Here is a 15,599-nt window from a genome sequence, read left to right on the forward strand (position 1 = left end):
TTTATTTGTAGAGATATAAGCCTTTAATTTTGGGTATGCCACTGAAACAGGAAATCTTTAAAAACACCCTCAGAGCTTAAAGGGTTCAAACCTTTACATGCTTGATGCTACTGGATCTGACAGTATACAAACTTTATCTTGCACCACAACAAAGCCAAAGAAAACATGATTTTGTTTTGGTCTCCACAAGAGGAGTGATGCTATATTTAAATCTCTAATCCTGTTCTCACAGTAAATGGCAAACATTCGTTGTTGGAATCTCTGCTGCGTGATGCAGTATTCGATAAAGCAAGGAAGCTGATGACTAAAGTATGTTTTAGAAAGAAATAAACAACTTTCCACTGGGAATGCAGCAACAACAGGGTCACAAAGCTCCACCACCACTTCCCGTTTGTCAGAAACTTTGTCCTGACCTTTGAACCAAGGCCCTCCATGGTTGTGCTGACATATCCCTCGACAATCTAACCCCATGTTTATTTCCCCCCTTAACAACACAGACACTTGAACATTTGGCCTAACTCCTTTCTGCCCAGAATAACTGGATAACTAAATTTATCTGGGTGTGTGCGTTTCTGTAGAAAATGTATGTGATGCTTGCCCTGCTAATATTCCCGCCACAATGTGAAGATGTTCTAAGTGGTTTTTAGAGCATCACTATTCGGTTGCTAGGTGGTTTTGGGTGGTTGCTTACTTGCCTAAGTCATAAGAGCTCAAGTTTCAGATATTTAAGTCATTAGATACTGCTCAGTTTCCTTTTTCAATGTAAGTCTAGATTTTTTTCCCATTTGGTTGCTGAGAAATGTAATAGCACACCTCTCTCCCCAACAAACTGCACAATTTGAGGTGTCATTCATGTCCAGAACACAAATAGTTTGTGACAAGTTACGTGCCAAAGTTTATTACTAACCATAGATATGAGGAACAGTAGTTTGTTTTGGCACTTAAACAGTGTTTTCTTTTTTTCTTATGGTATTAAATCAAACTAAGCAGAGTGCTCTCTGGAAAGTTAGCTGGTAAAGATAAAATCAAACATTACATTGTGTGGCTTGGATAAATGAACAATGGTTAGGAGCGTGGACATGAGCAAATAAAACATCTTGTTGTTTCGAGTTCTCCAGTAACAACAGAAAGGAATAATATTTGCCTGTTAATGGCCACCAGTTAGAGAAGTGGGTTTGGTTACAGAGCTGGGTTTGGTCAAACAGCATCTTTGTTTGAATTAGTTCATCATTTTGTGTTTTATCTTGCATTATTGGTCTTTTTAAATTTTAAAGGGAAATGTCATTACTTAATTATACTTTTCTTAATTTACAGTTTTTCTCAGTCGATTTTATAAATTTCTCCAAACTATAATCAGTGCTCTCAAAAACATTCACACTGCGGATGAAACAGACACCCAGTTTTGCAAAATTATTCAATGTCACTGCATAATGAAGCAACATATTCTTTCCTGATAATGCATTTATTAAAACTAAATACTAACATCAAAACTATAGATGTGTTCTCTATTGAATTCATAACATTTTCAGCTATAGACATGCAACTCTATGATTGAAATAACACATTTATCATAAAAATCCGCAATAAAGATCCTTCAGTCGACTGCCCAACTATAGGGACAGGCTAGCCCAGCCAAGGCCTCTTTCCCTCTCTTTTCTCCCCAAAAAGAGTGGAATTTGTTAACTGACTGGGAGCCATAAGTGTCTACATCGGGGGATGTCTCTCCCAAGGGAAGACACCGCGGAGACCACACCCCGCCCAAAAAGGGGGGGGGGTGGTATTTTGAGTGGAATACGTCACATGGTCTTACCGAGTCTTGTCGGAAGTATGTCATGTGGAGAGGTCCCATGGTAGGTCCTACCCGAAGGGGGAGGAGATTCTACAAAGCATGGCGGCAGAGGGGCCTCTGCCCAAGGAAGACGCAGTTTGCCAACAGGGAAATGATTTTGCGTAAGATATCACATGGGGTCACCTTTGGGGAACCAGCACATGTGGAGCACCTACCTCAGTACAGGGGCTCATTAGTGCACGTACTGGGCGAGTTTCTCTGCAAACTCAACTGCCAGAGGGCTAAGGAGGAAAGTCATCCAGGGATCACAGTCTGTAAACATGACTGGGAGTCAAGAGCACACGTCTTCCCCTCAAGGGAGAGGAAAGGCGCTATGTGCAAGCTGTACACCCGGCCAGTTGTCCCGGAACTTACCTGCTCGTGCCTGCCAATACACAGGACAAGGCCGGCTCAACCCGGAGATTGTAGAACCTCGCACATGGGTCGGGTGTTGCCCAGCCCGCTGCTCTGCAGATGTCTGCCAAATTGGCACCACTGGCCAGGGCCCAGGAGGCCGCCACAATCCTGGAGTGGGCTCATGACCCCACAGGGGGTGGCACATCCTGAGCCGGATATGTCATCGAGATGGTGTCAATGACCCAGTGGGTGATCTTCTGTTTGGAGACAGTCCACCAAAGCAGACAAAGAGCTACTCGGAGCTTCTAAGGCTCTGCGTGTGATCCAAGTAGATGCGTAAAGCTCACACTGGACACAGCAACGCCAAGGCTGGGTTTGCCTCCTCCTGGGGCAGCGCTTGCAGGTTCACCACCTGATCGCTAAAAGGGGTCATGGGAACCTTGGGCACATAGCCCAGTCGGGGTCTCAAGATCACATGAGAGTAACCCGGACCAAACTCCAGGCACGATTCGCTGACAGAGAACGCCTGCAGGTCCCCTACCTTTTTGATGGAAGTGAGCGCAGTCAGGAGAGCAGTCTTCAAAGAAAGTGCCTTAAGCTCAGCTGACTCCAAGAGCTCAAAGGGAGCTCCCTGTAGACCCCAAAGGACTTGGTCTGGAGGGATTCAACCTCCTAGAGCCTCTCAGGAACCTGATGATCAAGTCGTGCTTCCCCAAGTACTTACCATCTACTGCATCGTGATGAGCCGAAATAGCGGCTACATACACCTTCAGGGTGGAGGGGGACAGCCGCCCCTCCTGCCTCTCCTGCAGGAAGGAAAGCAATGATCCAACTGCGCATCTCTGGGGGTTTTCTCATCAGGAAGAACACCATTTAGCGAACAGACGTCACTTCAAGGCATGCAGGCGCCTCGTAGAGGGAGCCCTAGCCTGAGTGATCATGTCTACCACTGTGGGTGGTAGGCCACTTAGGTCTTCCGCATCCCGTCCAGGGGCCAGACGTGGAGATTCCAGAGGTCTGATTGCGGGTGCCAGATGGTGCCTGTCCCTGAGAAAGAAGGTCCTTCCTCAGGGGAATTTTCCAGGGGTGGGCTGTCACGAGGAGCGTGAGATCTGAGAACCACCTCTGGGTGGGCCAGTAGGGTGCTACTAGGATGATCTGCTCCTCGTTCTCCCTGATCTTGCACAGGGTCTGTGCAAGTAGGCTCACTGGGGGAAATGCGTATTTGCATAGTCCAGGGGGCCAGCTGTGTGCCAGCGCATATATACTGAGGGGTGCCTCGGTCAGGGCGTACCAAAGCAGGCAGTGGGAGGATTCCCAGGAAGCAAACAGGTCTACCTGTGCTCGACCGAATCGACTCCAAATCAGCTGGACCACCTGAGGGTGGAGTCTCCACTCTCCCCTGAGGGTAACCTTACGTGACAGCGCGTCTGCTGTGGTGTTGAGGTCGCCCGGGATGTGAGTGGCTCGTAGCGACTTGAGGCGCTGCTGACTCCAGAGGAGGAGACGGAGGGCAAGTTGTGACATGCAACGGGAGCATAGACAGCCTTGGCAGTTGATGTACGCTACCGTCGCTGTGTTGTCCATCCGGACCAACACGTGCTTGCCCTGGATCAACGGCCAAAACCTCCGCAGGTGAGCAGTACTGCCAACAACTCTAGGCAGTTGATGTGCCAACACAGCCGCGGGCCAGTCCAGGAGGCTAGGATTAGCCAGTCGTCGAGATAGTTGAGGATGCAGACGCCCACTTCCCTTAGCGGGGCAAGGGCTGCCTCTGCAACCTTCGTAAAAATGCGAGGGGACAAGGACAGGCTGAAGGTGAGGACCTTGTACTGGTACTGGTTCAAAGGCAAACCGCAGGAAGGGTCTGTGTCGAGGTAAGTCTGAGACGTGGAAGTACACGTCCTTCAGGTCTACCGCCATGAACCAATCTTGACGCTGGACGCTCGCTAGAATGCGTTTTTGCTTCAGCATCTTGAACGGGAGTCTGTGCAAAGCCCGGTTCATTACTCGCAAGTCCAAGATTGGTCGCAACCCACCGCCTTTCTTCGGTATGATGAAGTAAGGGCTGTAGAAACCTTTCTTCATCTCGGCTGGAGGGACAGGCTCTATTGCGCCCTTGCGCAGAAGGGTAGTGATCTCCGCACACAAGGTAGCGGCGTTCTCGCCCTTCACTGAGGTGAAGCGGACAGTGTTGAACCTGGGCGGGCGCCTGGCGAACTGAATCGCGTAGCCGAGTCGGACGGTCTGGTCAGCCATCGCGATGGGTTGGAAAGCGCGAGCCACGTACCCAAACTCCGGGTGAGGGGGACCAAGGGAATGATCACGTTGGTCGTATCGGCGGGTGGGGGCTCGTGGCGGGGCGGAGCTCGAGGTGCCACATCGAGGGGATTCGAGCCCCAAGGCCGTGCTGAGTCCAGGGACATCAAGCACTTACCTTGCTCCTGCCGCCCACCATAAGATTGGCCGAGGAGGAGGGAGGAGGAGTCTCGTCCCCGTAGTCCACTGGACCCAATCCCGTGTGGGCGTGTTTGTGCCACAGCCGGGCGCACCGTCGCTGGAGCGCCATACCTGCAAAAATGGGACGGTGGACTGTGGTCGTGACGATGGCCGTGTGCACCGGACATGTGACCCAGGGAACATGAAAACCATTCTTTTGTTGAATTTTTGGGTACCACAGCCTCTTGGACAAAAGATTCTCCTCCGGGCCACGGGGGCGTGCTGTGGTGGAGCCAGTGTTGTTGTTGCAGGAGGACGCCCTTGGTGATGAGCAGATGGGGTGCGGGGTCTTGAGCTGCGCCGGGGCAGGATGTGTTGTATGGCTTTCGTCTGCTGCTTCACTGCCGAGAACTGTTGGGCAAAGTCCTCGACGGTGTTGCTGAATAGGCCAGCCTGGGAGATGGGGGCGTCAAGGAACCGTGCCTTGTCAGCCTCTCGCATCTCAACCAAGTTGAGCTAAAGGTGGCGCTCCTGGACCACCAGGGTGGACATCGCCTGCCTGAGATACCGCGAAGTGACCGTCGCCCAGAGAGCAAGGTCGGTCGCTGAGCGCAGTTCCTGCATCAATCCCGGGTCAGAACTACCCTTGTGCAGTTCTTTTAGCGCCTTGGCTTGGTGTACTTGCAGGAGAGCCATGGCGTGCAGGGTGGAGGCGGCTTTTCCAGCGGCACCGTAGGCCTTAGCCATCAGGGATGACGTAAACCTACAGGCCCTGGATGGGAGCTTTGGGCGCCCATGCCAGGTGGTGGCGCTCTGCGGACACGAAATGCCCCTGGCCACTCCACCATCGAGGGTAGCGAGAGCGGGGGAGCTGAAAGACCGGGACCGGGCAGTAAAAGTGTCTCCCATGATCTTGTCAGCTCCTCATGCACTTCCGGGAAGAAAGTAACGGGGGCGGGGCGTGGCCACTGGCAGCGCCCGAGCCCAGGAACTAATTGTTGAGCCGCGAGGGTTCAGGGGAGAGTGGAGGGTTCCACTCCAGCCCAACACTCGCGGCTGCCCAGGAAAGCATGTCCGTCATTTCCGCGTCAGCCTGGGACTGGGCGACCATTTCCGAAGGAGGAAGCCCAGTCGAAGCCTCTGCGTCTGACTGGATGAGCCTGCTCTCCGATGCTGCGCTCGATAACTCGTCTTCTTCCCGGGCTCCAAAGTAGAGGTCGAACTCGCCCTGAGACGAGCCGCCGTTCTCATCCGTGCACCCGACCGGGGCAAGCGAGCGTGCTGGGGAATGGAAGGTCCGTGGGGGGATACCCGGCAGAGGTGGTCCCATTGAGGTCCCCAAATCGCCCCCAGTGCTAACCGGCACGGCCTCATACCCGTAGGTAGAAGTGTCTCAGAGAGACCGTGATTCATAATATGATAAATTAGAGGAACTATCAGATCATTTGAGCCTCTTCTGTGTCTTCTTACACCCTGCTGTCCTCTTTCTCTCTGCTCACCATCATTACACCATCTCCATTTGGTCTTTCCTAAACTCTTTTAATGCAATGCTCACCCCTGAAAGAGTTGAGAAAACCATCCCCTTTTCTCATCTCTTCTTCCTCCTACTTTCTCTTCCCTTACCCACTCTACCTCTTCTCATTTTGCACCTCTTCTTCATGTTGTTCATCCTCTTCTTCTTCTTCTTCTTCCTCATTGTTTATTTGCTCTGAATTTTCATATTTGACCCCTTTCATAGATAGCAAAGTCATGACAGTTGTGTGAAAAATTTAGTAAACTGCATTTTCTTTGCTGTGTGCATTACTAACACAGCTGATATTACAATAATATGAAGGCATTTGACAACCTGACATGTGCATTTGAGAGTATGACTTTAATTTAGTTGTTTGTGTTAACTGTTTTAAAAGCTTGAATTTTAGATCAGAGAAATTGTATGTAGTGTTTCAAGAAAATGAGGAAAATCAAGAAAATGCACAATCTGTTTAGGACAGTTACAAAGTGTTCAGATGGCTGTGTTAATTGTATTGAGAGCAGTGACCTGAATTTAGAGAAATGCGTAAAATCGATTGCGAAAAACTGTAAATCAAAATACACAGATGAGCCAAAACAATATGACCACCTGCCTAATATGCTGTTGGTCCTCCGTGTGCTGCCAAGACAGCCGAAACTGAACATTCTGAACACATTTTTTTTCTTTTGTTCTAACCCCCCCCCCCCCACAAATCAACTGGATATTTCCCTTCATTTTAATGAATGGGCATTTGCTTTACGCCACGCTAAACCATTCCCCCAGCATTGCACGTGCGTGTGTGTCAAGACTGCAGAACAGACATTCTCGAAGAAGAACACCAATACAAATGGCTCAGCATTTATTTGTGCATTAAATTACACATACTGCATGACTTTTGTTTTTGTGGATGGTATTCTGTGCAAAGAAACCCATAAATATTCATGCATTCTTCTGGTGCATGGATTCAGTAGCGGATCCTGGCATAGGTGATTTAGGCAGGCACCTAGGGCGACAACGCTCTCTGGGGCGGCACGTCAGGGTGCCTGATCGATCGCCCCTCCACAGAGCTCGCACGATCGCGATGGGTGCCCCGAGTTGTTCCTGACAGGCTACTCAGCCTAAAAGGCTCTAAATGGTTAGGATTATAGATGTTCATAATGCATTCTTACATTCTAAACAAACATAAAATAACCATTATCAACAGTATAGGTACACCCTGACACAAGATCGACTCTGAAAATAAGTATTCACCATGTGATTGCTGAGCAGATCTGACAAGTCATTGGTGATTTTGCATCAATGAAATCTAGGAGGGGAGGGTTACATTTAAAATGAGGAATTATGTGTAATAGCACAAGCAGCAATATGTAAGTATTCTGCCATTTTCATTATTTATTGACTCTAGAATTTTATTGTGCAATTTAAGTTCTGTATATATAATTTGCATGTTAATATAATTTGCCAAATATATATATATGTGTGCATCTGTCGATCTGTTGCGTGAATGTGTTCTGGCCACTCACGATGGTCAACATTGCACAACCACAGACGCAGAAGATCCCATGCATATATGTACGAAACCCGCAAAGCTTTCATAGGCTATTTATTGGAGAAAGGATAGAAATACACTTTATTCCGCTAACAAATTTAGCCAGTTTGAACGGGAACGCCATTGCCCCAAGAAATTAACTGAAAACCACAAATTAACCTGTGCATTTGTATGCAATCAACACTATTTGCCGCATAATTTTGATTTCTACAAACAAACAAAAAAGAAAAAACAAAAAAAGACTCGTCCCTCCTTTATTTACAGCTTTTCCTGAATTGCTAAAACACATTTCTTGAAACCTTCACCCATTTTCTCACAGCTTTAAACAGAAAACCAAATCTTCAAACTATATTCACAAAACCCCTGACTCTTCTGGCAAAATCAAACAATCACCTCAAAACCATTTCATCTGTGCTCAGAATCAAACAATGCTTTCAGATCATACACATAGCAAGTCAATATATAAACACTACAGAGCATTCATTAGACACTGCATCAGAAAATGGAGAACACAGCGTCCAGGGCATGTATGTACAGGAACAAATGTTTATTGTATATAGTAAGCACATTTTGTCAAAAACGTATAGTAATCACAACTTACAGTAGTACAGTGAATATATTGTATACTGTAAGTACTGCATGTTATACAGTGTCTGTATATTCAGCACTTGCATTCTGTAAAAATACAATAGTCCAACTGCAAAACCCCAGAGAACAAAGAACACTAAATGAAAAACACATGACAGTACACTAACTCAAAAATGTTGTGCAACTGCTTAATCAAAGTCAATGAGAGATTCATTCTGCCTCAGCATCACATTTTCACATCATTAGAAATGAGTGTGAACAATTTTGAGTCGTTGTGTGTAAACGATGACAACTGTGTTGTAACTGTGTTAACTTTTGCTGCCTGTGTTTACTGTTTTGCAACACAAGTGCATCACAGTGCAAAATGTGTTTTAGTGAGTGAGAATGTGTTTAGAGTTTTGCACAAAGAGTGATTGATTCGACAAATGGGTTTAGGCCACTGAGCATTTGATTCATAGAATGGGGTTTAGTGTTTTAGCAATTCAGAAAAACTGTAAAAGAAAGCAAAAATGGTGGTTACAGTAAGGCACTTACAATGGAAGTTAATGGGGCCAGTCCATAAACATAAAAATACTCATCATTTCAAAAGTTTGATTAGACGTAAACAGTTTACATGTTAACATAATTTTTGTGTGATAAAATCTCTTAATAATCTTATATACAGTACTGTGCAAAAGTTTCACAAAAACATTTGTCTTAAGATGGTTATTTATATCTTCAGCTTTAGTGTGTCAATAGGAAATATAAATGTTAGACAAGACAAATAGAAAAGATTAGAATAGAAGAACAGGGAGCCCTGCAACAGATGTCATGGACCCCACAAAGCCCTCCACTGAACATAGAGTCAGTCTGAGATTACATGAAGAGGCAGAAGCAATTGAGACAGCCTAAATAGATAGAAGAACTGTGGCGAATTCTCCAAGAAGCTTGGAACATCCTATCTGCCAACAACCAAGAAAAACTGTGTCCGGGTGTACCTTGGAGAATTGGTGCTGTTTTAAATGCAAAGGTGGTCACACCGAATATTGATTTAGCATTTTTTTTTTTATGTTTACTGGACTTTGTATGACATTAAGTGATAAATGAAAACTATTTATGTCATTATTATAGAAGACATCCTCACTATGCAACATTTTTCACAAGTGCCTAAAACTTTTGCACAGTACTGTATGTAAAGTTATACCCAATATTAAAACTTTGTTGTCATGACAAGGAAACCCTGTAATCTCTGTATTGGATTTAACTTCACACAGATAGGGTTGGTCAAATATTTTATCGAACTAAAATCATGTTAAAACGTTTACATCTTGTTGCTATACTTTTGAAACTCTGTGAATTTCAGTGTTTAAGGACTGGCCCCATTCACTTCCATTGTAAGTGCCTTGCTGTAACCATTTATAATTAACAATTAATTTTTGTGGCAATCAGCATGCTACAGATGCTTTTGACTGAGCGTAACTTGTATTGAACCCAATATATTCCTTTAAGGAACCAGAATTGTTAAATTCCTTTAGATTCCTTCCCTAATTTAAACGATCTTTCTATTAAAAGGGATATTTCAGGTTCAAAAAAGCATCTGTGACATGCTGTCCATTAGCACAGAAAATAAGTTTGACTGCTCCCTCGATTTGTAAAAACAAACAAAAGTCTTGTTTACAGTAATGCACATACAATGGAAGTCTATGGGCTAAGACATGGTAAACATTAAGGTTATTAATATTTCAACCACTGTAAAGAGCACGTAAAGTCAGTAAACTTTAACTTTCACACATTGCATGCAAGGATACCCGAAAGGGACTGTTTACATAGAGAAATCTCCACACACAGAAATTACAGTTATATATGCACATAAACAAAAATAAGAGCAGCACATTTCTGCTTTTAAACAGTCCGGATTGCCTGTAAACAGGATTTTTGGTTGTTTTACAAGGGACGCATTGAAATTATTCTCTGTGGTACAGAGATGGGAAAAAAGCATGTTTTGATGGAGCTGCATTTTGAATTTCAACAAACAAATGATAGGAGTGGAGGCATCAGACTTAATGTACAATCAATTTCTGTGTGCTACGGGTGAGATCTCGGCTCAAATAGCTGACCATCAGAAAGTTACAGGACTAGAATCCAAACATTGTTGATGGTAATGCACTCTCCATGGGAAATATGTCCAAAACTCTCCTCACCCCAATCTGAAACGGCTCCGTTAACAAGTTCCCATATACTGGCCACTGACCTCCTATCCCCCATACTTCCTGTCGCAATTTTCATCTTAAATTAAAACAGGCTGGTGGATCAGCTTGCGCTCCATCACAAACACTCAAAGTGAAGGCTTGTCACGCAGCCTAGCCGTTCATGGAATGGTCTGAATATTTTCTCACAGCCTCCGTCAAGCCATCAAGATAAAACAAGGGTTAGCTGGAGACTGCAGATCATTCGAAGATGAACGGTCTGAAACAAGAACAAAGAGAACCTAATTTCTATGAACTGTCCACAACTTCCCCTCTCACAAATCTTAAATACAGCATCATCTCAAGGTAGTGTGTGTAAATGTGTGATGGTAACAGTTATGGTTAAGATAAAGGCCACCGTGGGACTGGGAAAACTGGAATTTTAGTGGGGGAGCATGCGAGTACATCCTGTGTATGCTGGGGAGGATGTTTTTCTCTTAGTTGGGTCAGAAAAAATCCAATAATGACCTGAGTACTGGGCATCAGTGATCTTAAATAGCCCTACTTAAGCAGATCAATATTTAAGTCCTTTTTTTACTATAAATTCTCCTCCCTTCCCAGCAGGTGGCGATATGAAGACAAAATGTGAATCGCCAAAAACAAAAGAAGGTGGTGGAAGTGAAAGTTGAGATTGATGGTAAAAAAGGACTTAAATATTGATCTGTTTCACACCCACACCTATCTTATTGCTTCAGAAGACATGGATTTAACCACTGGAGTCGTATGGATTACTTTTATGCTGCCTTTATGTGCTTTTTGGAGCTTCAAAGTTCTGGCCACCATTCACTTGCATTGTATGGACCTACAGAGCTGAAATATTCTTCTAAAAATCTTCATTTGTGTTCTGCAGAAGAAAGAAAGTCATACACATCTGGGATGGCATGAGGGTGAGTAAATGATGAGATAATTTTCATTTTTGGGTGAACTGTCCCTTTAAACATCTGCCATGAACACAAGCGGAGTAAACTGTCCCAGTGCTGATGATGTGAGCTATCAGCACTCTTGGAACGTCTCTCGTCCAATCAGAATCGATGATCGGAACTAACTGTTGTATAATATAAATTAAGGATGTACAATTTAAAAAAAAAAATAAAAAAATAATAAAAAACATTCATATAGCGATTATTATATTAACAATATTGCAATTGCAATTTAATTTGTTTTATATTGTTTTGCTACTGCTTAGATATAAATAAAAAAATAAAAATAAAAAAAAGAAGGCATAAAATTACATTAAAGCAGCAGCTATCATGTTGAACATGGTGTGATAAAAGTTATTCCTTTTAACCATAATTATGTATTTTTTGCTTTTGCCCATGCTCTACTACCAATAGAAAGACTGTATAGGGTTTTTACCTTTTTTTATTATTGTTGCATTTTTGCCAAGATGGCATTAAATGCTTTTAGTTCTGGTGACTTTGGGAGCAGCAAGTTTACATGGTACACGTCCAAAAAACACAGTAATGCAATGGTAAAAATTGAAAATATGAAAATACATAATTTAATATCTGCTCAAAACGATTCATTACCCGAGTGAACTCTCCGAATGAATCAGACTGAATTGCGAACCGATTCAGACCATTTTGCTAACACATTTGACCAAATCTTTAAAAAGAACCGACTGTGAGTGATTTGTTGACTTATCGGGCATCACTGGTTCTGATTCTAAACAGCCGACAGTAAAACGGGACGCACAATGTGATTTCTGAAATATTGTCAGGGAAAATATGAAAATACGGTAGTTATACCAGTAAGGATTTATCAGTAAAATTATACTGGGGCACAGCATAAATTTAAAAAGAGTGTAACGATGCCCCTATAGTCACTGCAGCTCCATATTTTATGCAATATCATAAATAGACAGACCTAGAATAGAAAACAAGAAACCAGTGATTTACATAAAAAACAGGAATGCCAGTTAGAGATATATAATTATGTCTGACCAGCTAGGTGATGTTCCAGTACTTGCACTGAGGAACTGCAAGAGCAAGTTGTGTGCACACTGGCTTCTTTTCCTCCATCAGTATCTTATTACCTTTGTGGTAAAAGTCCATTAGTTTGACACACCTCTCCAGGCCTATACTCTGAGTTGAGTGAATTGGTTAAGCCTACAGCCCAAATTCTAATGAATCTCTCCAGTGAGTTTAGCAATCAGTTTAAGAGGGTTGTTTGAGGTTATGCACTATGTGTAATATAATGTGCCATGGCGAAGCTGACAATACAGCATTACAAATACTGACGTATAAAGTGAAGAGTAGATTGGAGTAGCCTACATACGTTCAGTTATTTCTTGTCAGATTCGCCAACAAATATGTAAAAAGTCACACACTTGTAGCAATATACAAAAAAATGTAGCAATATAGCTAGACTGAAAATATTATTATTTTTGGTGTTCGCTGATAATATTGCCAGCCTTGTTTATCAGATATTTAATGCTTAATCCTTGTGCGGCAATTTAAAAAAGTTACTCAGAGGTCCTTTGAGGACAAAAATGTAAATATATATATATTATATATTAATATTATTTTCCACTTTCTGTGAGTTAATATTTTAACCAACATCAGTCCTGATCATAACTACCAAATATTCATTCATTTTCAGGATTTTAAACCTTTAAATGCCAGTTTGTTTACATAATGCAACTCTTGATTTTTACACACACACACACACACACACACACACACACACACACACATGTTGGTGCAGCTATCATTATGAGGACTCTCCATAGACATAATGATTTTTATACTGTATAGATTCTATCCCCCAACCCTAACCCTCACAATAACATTCTGCATTTTGATATTTTCAAAAAAACATCTTTTAATATGTTTTTTTAAGTGATTTAAATTATGGGGACACTAGAAATGTCCTCATAAACCACATTTATAGCATAATACCCTTGTAATTACTAGTTTGTAACCTAAAAAAAGTCCTCGTAAACCACTTAAACCTGCCCACACACACACACACACACACACACACACACTCACACATACACAAACAAAACACACTTTGACATCCATACCACCACACCCACACAATTTTAGCTGCATCATTTATTTAACTGGCCTGCAGTGCTCTATAATACAGCAAACAGAAAATAGGAAAAAAGCTTGTATTTGCTCCATAGGCTAAACATGAGAAAAATGGCGCCATCTGGTGGACATTTTTAAAAAATGTAAATTTTGAAGCCAGGTCTCCAGAATGAAATCATAATATCACAGAATTCATGATTTTATGCTTTAATGGCACTGGGATCAAATATTGCAGTTTTAATGGGTTTCAATGGGGACATGTTTGAGTCCTGAGTGTAACTATATTGTGTTTAAACAGTGTATTATAGATGCATCATAGAAACTGAGGTTGAAATATCAAAATTGCCCAAAAAATACACACTTATGTATTTATGCCATTGGCATTAACACAGCCAAAATGATCGAAAAAATACATATTAAAAAGACAAAAATGTCCAGAAGGTCGCACAAGAGTTCAATGTTCAGTAAACGGAACGGATGCCTTTGTAAACCAGTACACTGATGGTCTTCAATAATATAGACAAAAGCGGCATCCTATGGTGGAAATTGTGCATTACAGTCTATTGCATACAAGGCACATACTTCAGTGGCAATACAGGCTAATAAATATCCAGATTGGCCTAAATGGCAATATTGTACCCCCTCTGTGTGAAAGAACCCTAATCGGACGTAACTGAAGAGTTAGCTTATTCAATAGAGAAAAACATTAAAACTGGCCCTATTAGATCTAGTATGTACTAAAGGGATTTACCGTAGTACTTGTCCACTGGGTCATTCTCAAAAAATATTGACTTTCCGACTAAAAAAATACTGACATTTTTATTCAGTTCATTTTTCACTCATTAAATGCTGTTTTTTTTTTATTTATTTTTTTATATACATCTTGAAATCATTTTCCCCCCATAAAAAAAAACAACTTGACTATTTAATTTTGTTTCACGAATGATGGGTAACACCAGAGACAAATTCTCTTAAAAGATGAATTTTATAAGATGGTGTCAATAGCATTACAAAACATACACAACTGATCAGACTAAAATCAATACATCATACCATTAAATCATTTATTTTAATTAAAAATCTTTCACATGAACATTGAACAATGTAACACCATTGACATATTTAAATGAACAATGTGAATAAATTACAGTTAAAAATATAAATAACCTTTTCAACATGGTGGAAAAAAGGTTTTAATAAAAGGTTATGTTATAGAATGATGCCTTTTAAATGGTTTCTTGACAATTTGACAAAAAAAAAAATAAATAAAAAAAATAAATAAATAAAAAATAAAAAAATCAAGGGACATGCTTGTCACCATATTCTGATAATGAGTAATGACCCACCTGCACTATAATATAGTATTTGGATATTCCCAAAGCCTCTGCATAAATTCATAATTAATAACTTTATAATAAAGTACAACAATTCAAATACATAAATATTTAATTACAATTTATAAATGCACTATTTGTGTGAATCTATGCTTATAAAATTACACGATATGCGTTTTCTTTGGGTTACAGTTTTCATTGAGTCCCTTTTCAAGGCAAGTCAGTCCACTCGGCGGCCATCTTTGGAACGCTCTCGGGCAGCTATTTCTAAAAGCGGCATAAAAGTAGCATATAGCTCCTATTTGCTTGAATGGGGGAAGACTGAAATCTCCAAAACGGTTGGTCAAGATTACAACCAAAGAACATACTTCAAAACAGCAGTAAAATCTGACCACAATAGACCTTATTCACAGACTGTGATGACGCGTTTCCGCCTTATTTATCAGCGTAAATCTTGCAATTTATTATATTATACATTTTTTAAATATTGAGTGTAAAATTATAAAATTATGCTTTGTGTTATATTACCCTGGAATTAGTTTTAAAAAACGAATTACCACAGCTGTTGAGAGACTGACAGTAAATTTGGCATCTTCTCCCATTCTACTGTCTTAATCAACCGCTCTATATTTTTTGCCAAATGAATAAATGTAAATGTAAATGTTTACTTGTGCGGCGGGACTTCCTTATCTACATCCGCCATATTGGGCGTTCCAATTTCTCCCGTTCAT

This window comes from Myxocyprinus asiaticus, chromosome 2 (assembly GCF_019703515.2).
Source record: "Myxocyprinus asiaticus isolate MX2 ecotype Aquarium Trade chromosome 2, UBuf_Myxa_2, whole genome shotgun sequence".
In the NCBI taxonomy this organism is placed as follows: Eukaryota; Metazoa; Chordata; class Actinopteri; order Cypriniformes; family Catostomidae; genus Myxocyprinus; species Myxocyprinus asiaticus.